At 37.9% G+C, this 5,928-nt stretch overlaps 1 pseudogene; it reads left to right on the top strand.

Moving 5' to 3' along the window:
• Positions 1–895: 895 nt before the first annotated feature.
• LOC119231438 (olfactory receptor 13C7-like) lies at positions 896–1,581 on the top strand (annotated as a pseudogene).
• The last annotated feature ends 4,347 nt before the right edge of the window (positions 1,582–5,928 follow it).

The raw sequence follows: 5,928 nt of genomic DNA, 5'->3' as shown, positions 1-5,928 counted from the left end.
TCAGGCCAGACTATTTTCAACCTCTGGACTATTCCCAAACCTTGGAGAAGTGATTTTATCAACTTATTTATGAAAAAGGTAAGAGAACATTTTTAAAGGAATGTGTCAAGTCTTGCGGTCCCAAGCCCATTTCAGGCTTCATTCCTTCTTATTAACTGGCATGAGGAGAACATGGAGAAAAGGCAAAAGGAATCTCAGTGGCGTAGCAGAAAGCTTAAGAATGAGAAATTCATTAGAACATTTAGTCCCTGGGACAGAATATTTCTATGTGTCATCCATTCCAAGGTGAGTGTTAGGGACTAGAGGGCCAGCGAGGAAAGAGGACATAACAATTCCTATGCACTGAGTGATTGCTGACGGCCAGCTCTGATAAGTGCTCCTGAGGAGTTTGACAGTTGAGTAAAGGAATGAGTGAATGAACAACTCAGAGTCTGTGGATTGTGACAGAGAACTGTAAAAGAGGAGGAAGTCAGGATCCACAAGTGTTTGGACAAGGGAATAAGCAATCAATGTGAAGGAGACCAGTTAGCTCCATGTCCCAAAAGCAGGAAGAGACAAAAAGTGAAGGATAATATTCTCATAAACCTGATTAAATGAGTCAGCCACACATGGTGTAGCATGAAGTAAATGTGTAATGCTTACCTTCTTGTAATGAGGAAAATACAAGCCAATCAGGGGACATTTCAAACATATCTATGGGGTAGCCAAATATCACAAAATTTTAAACAACTCTCTAGAGTTTTCTTAAAACAACACAGGGAATGGCCCAGATTGCCCTGACTCTTCTTTAGCTGCCCAACAGTTCAAATTCCTCACTAGCTTTCGGTCCACTTCAGGCATCAGAGAATCATAGGATGGCATTTTGAGACCCTGCAGGTGACAGAGCAGAGGTTCCATGGACCGGTCCAATCAGGCCACCTCCATGGTAGGCTTTGTCTGGGCCTCTCTGCCCACCCACGACTGGAAAAAACATTCTTTGTGCTCATCCTGATGATGTACCTGGTGATCCTGCCAGGCAACCGGGTCCTCATCCTGGTGACCACCCATGCCCCCCGTCTGCACACGCCCCTGTACTTCTTCCTGGGCAACCTCTCCTTCCTGGACATTGGCTACACAATCTCCTCAGTCCCCCTCATTCTTGACAGCTTCTTGACCCCCAGGAAACCATCCCTTGCTCAGCCTGTGCTACACAGATGTTCCTCTCCTTTGCCATTGGAGCCACAGTGTGTGTGCTCCTGGGCATGATGGTGTTTGATCTCTACATGGCCTTCTGCAACCCCCTGAGGTACCCTGTGGTCATGAGCACACCTATATGCCCATGGCCACTGGCTCCTGGGCAGCTGGAGGAACTACAATGATGGTGCAGACATCCCTTGCAACGAGGCTGCCCTTCTGTGGGGAAACTTTGCCTGTGAGACCCTGGCTGTCCTGAGGCTGGCCTGTGCTGACATCTCCATCAATGTCATCAGCATGGTGGTGGCCAATGTGATCTTCCTTGGGATCCCAAGGCTGTGCATTTTTGTCTCCTATTTGTTCATTAATGCTACCATCCTGAGGACCCCCTCAGCGGAAGGCTGGTGAAAGGCTTTATTGTCAAGTTCACACATTCTTTCCTCAGTCCCTCCATTCTGCTATTGAGCCTATACATTGAGTTTTTAAATTTCAGTTATATTTCATTTGGTTTTTCTTTGTCTTCTCTTTCTCTGCCTAAATGTTCTATTTCTTTGCTAAGACTTTCCATTTTTTTCATTTATTTCAAATCTGCTGGTAATTGTAGAACATCTTATGAAGGCTGCTTAAACCATTCTTGTCATAACTGAAATCTAAGGTCTCTGTTATCTCAGTGTTGGCATTGATCCATTGTGTTTTATCATATAACTTGTTATTTCCTGATTCTTTATATTATGAATGATATTTGATTGAGGCATAGCTATTTAGGATGTTATGAGACTCTGGATCTTATTTAAATCTGCTGAGTTAGCTGCCAACTTCGATACCAATCCAGCAGGGGAAGGGAGTGAGTTGTCTCATTACTGCCAGGTGGAGCGCTGAAATAGTAAACTTCTTTTTTTTTTTAAGGTTTATTTATTTATTTATGCATACAAGAGCTGGGGTACAGGCCAGAGATGTGGGGGGTGAGAGGATTCACCAGAAACAGAGTGGGAACAGAACAGGCAGATCAACTGAAATACACTGCTGAGGGGAGCAACAGGCGCGGCAGGAGAGGTCTGCTGCACCAGATGGGTTGCTCCCTGGCCGGCAGGGGATCAAACACATGCTGCAGAGGCTGTGGATTGCTTCATAATGTGGTGCTTAATCTCTTGCACCTCCAGGCAGGCCCTGAAATTGTAAACTTCTACACTTTACTTGAACTGGTAAAATGTTGACATTACAAAACTGTTATAACTTATATATGTATAATGTAATATTTAGGAAAACTTCTAAAAAAATCTTTATGAAGAGATATACTCAAAAATACTATATAAATCAAAATGGAATTATAAAATATGTCCAGTCCAAGTTGCCCAAAGAAAGAAAGAAGAAAGAACACACACATATAAAATGGCAGACTTAAGTCCTATGATAATAATTACATCAAATATAAATGGTCTAAAACCAATTAAAAGATAGATATAGGAAGAATGGTTTCAAAAACAGAACTCAACTATATATTGTTGACCAGAAACTTGTTCCAAATATAACAATATAGATAGGTTGAATGTAAAAGATGGAAGAAGATATACAATGCAAACATTTATCAAAAGAAAGTATGATTGGCTATATTAACATCACATAAGTAGATTTAGGGCAAAGAAAATTACCAGAGACTAAGAGATATATTACACATTAATAGAATCAATCATCATATGTATAGTCACCAAACAATAGAGTTTCAAAATATATGCAGCAAAAACTAATAGAACTAAAAGGGAAAATACATAAGCCCTCAATTACAGCTGTAACATTAACAGTTTTCAGCAATTAATAGAATAACTAGACAGAAAATTATCCAATACAAAGGAATGCAATGACAACATCAACAATAGAATCTAATTACATTTACAGCACATGTCATCTAGCAACAGAAGAATGCACATTTTCTTCAAAAATTCACAAAACACATTCCCAAAATAACTCCTGGGCCATAAAACAAATCTCTGTAACTGAAATAATTGAATTATCATGGAATGTGTTCTCTGAGCAGAATGGAATCAAACTAGAAATTAGTAACAGAAAGATAATAACAACAAAAACATCCCAAACACCTTTCTAAATAATCTGAGTCAAAAATGAAATCTCAAGGAAAATATTTTAAATACAATGAAAATAAAAAGACCATGTATCAAAATTTGTAGAAGACAGTTAAAGTCTTGCCAAGAGAGAAATTTATAGCAATAATTGCCGTATATTAGAAAAGAAAAAGAGCCTTCAATCATTTAAGCTTCTGCCTTAAGAAACTTGAAAAACAACAAAATAAATCCAAAGCAATCATAAGAAAGAAAAGAATAAAGAAAAAGCCAGAAATCAATGATATTGAAAATAGAAAAGTATTAGAGAACATCAATGAAACATAAGCTAGTTTCTTTAATGGTTCAATAAAATTTACAAACTTCTGTTAATACTGACAAAGAAAAAAGAGAGAAGACACAAATTATCAATGTCAAGAATGAAATGAGAGATGGTACCACAGACCTTAGATACATCAAAAAGACAAGAGAATACTATAAACAACTCCACACATAGAAATTTAATAAATTAGGTAAAAGTAGGTGAATTCTTGAGGGCACATACTATTATAATTCACCCAATATGAAATAGCTTATTTGAATATGCTTATAACTATGAAGGAAATTGAATTTATAATTTGAAAACTCTCCTAAAAGTTATTTCCAGCCCCAAAGGATTTCAGAAAGAAAAATGCAAAGAATTCACATCAATTCTACACAGTAAATCTTTATACTTAAATATATATATATTTCCTGGAATTTTTAATTTTTTTTAAAAAACTGCATTCTTATTTATTTACTTATTTACTTAGCATAGAAGAACTGGGATACAGTCCAGAGGTACAAAGGGTGAGAGGATTCACCAGACACAGAGTGGGGAGCAGAACAGGCAGATTGACTGAAATAACTGCTGAGGGGAGCAGCAGGCAAGACAAGAGAGGTCTGCTGGGCCATATGTGAATTATCTCCCTGGCTGGGGCTGGAACTCAGGTCATAGCAGTGTTGGTACAGAGACTTAATCCCTAGGCTACCAGGGAAGGCCTTTCTTGGTATCTTTAAATTTTACTTCATTACTTATTGCTGGCATTGGATATGCAATAGATATATTTTTGGATATTGAATTTGAGTCTAGAAAACAAGTCAGAAAATACCTACAAATGATTTGACATATATAGAGTTAAGAAAATACAACCTAAACCATATTATTTAAGGATGCACACAAAGATGGTAAAATTCAAGAAAAATAAGGAAATGGTTATAACTAAACTCAGGAGTGTGATTATCTCCAGGAAGAGAAGAGGACTGGGCTTGGGAAGGAGTACCCAGGGTCTTCCAATGTATTGGTAAATCTGACTTTTTTTTAAAGATTTATTTTATTTACTTATGCATACAAAAGCTAGGCTATAGGCCAGAGGGGCTGGTGGTGAGAGGATTCTCCAGAGACAGAGTGGGGAACAGAACAGGCAGATCTACTGAAATACACTGCTGAGGGGAGCAGCAGATTACAAATACCCATGTGGGTAGCTCCCTGGCCGGGGATCAAATTTGTGCTGCAGAGGCTGCGGTCAGCTTCATAGGTTTCATCTCAACCCCTTGTGCCAGGCCCCGAAGTCATTCTTGTAAATGTCTGTATATATTGTATTGATTTCAATTAACCACTCTGATAATAATGGATGTTTAGATATTCTAATCTCTCCAATTTTATGCTATTAGTAAATGCTACATAAACATCCGTGCATATTCATAATTTAGCATGGGTTGTATAAATACATCATTTTTCATGTGTATTTGTAATCTTTACTGTGAAAACTCATTTTTATTCGTTATAACATTATGTACGTTCAGGTATGCATCATTAAGAATCAACGTGTGTATATATCATGTTACGTTCACTACTCAGTGTTCAATTCTGTCCTCCACCCACCATACAATTGACCTTTTTTACCCATTCACCTTCCCTCTCCCCTTCTGATAACCTCTAATTAATTCATTTTGTTTAGGTCATCCATTTGTTTGTCTCTGTATACCACATATAAAGGAAATCATATGGTGATTGTCTTTCTCTTACTTCATTAACCAGAATATAAATATAGATAATGCCAGATTTGCCTGTTTTTGCCATCAGTGTATGAGAATGTCTCTCTTCCCACATTCTTTTAACATAGTATATAGGACTTCAGAATTTTTTGGTCTTTGCCAATCTGATAGGTGAGTAGTGACATCACCTTGAAACTTTTGTTATTTGTTATTTTTAAGTATTTTAAAATATGAAATACACCACACATAAATAAGTACATATAAAAGTGCATAAAACACATACTTTAAATTTAAAGAACAGTAATCAACAACTCAGTTAAAAAGTCTAATTGGGCCTCCCTGATGGTGCAAGGGATTAAGTTGTAGTACTGTGAAGCTATCTGCAGTCACTGTAGCACAAGTTCGTTCCCCGGCCAGGGAGCTACACACATGGTGCAGCAAACCTCTCCTGTTTTGCCCCCTGCTCCCCTTAGCAGTTAGCAGTGTATTTCAGTAGATCTGCCTGTTCTGCTCCCCACTCTGTCTCTGGTGAATCCTCTCACCCCTCCCCCACATCTCTGGCCTGTACCCCAGTTCTTGTATGCATAAATAAATAAATCTTTAAAAAAAAAAAGAGAGAGAGAAGAAAGCAATAAAAAAAGTGTTTTTTAAAAAATAAAAGAAT

The sequence above is a fragment of the Talpa occidentalis genome, unplaced genomic scaffold (assembly GCF_014898055.3).
Source record: "Talpa occidentalis isolate TD23 unplaced genomic scaffold, MPIMG_talOcc4v2.1 talOcc4.7, whole genome shotgun sequence".
Taxonomy (NCBI): domain Eukaryota; kingdom Metazoa; phylum Chordata; class Mammalia; order Eulipotyphla; family Talpidae; genus Talpa; species Talpa occidentalis.
Note: the sequence above shows the minus strand (reverse complement) of the source record. Positions and strands in the feature narration are given on the sequence as shown.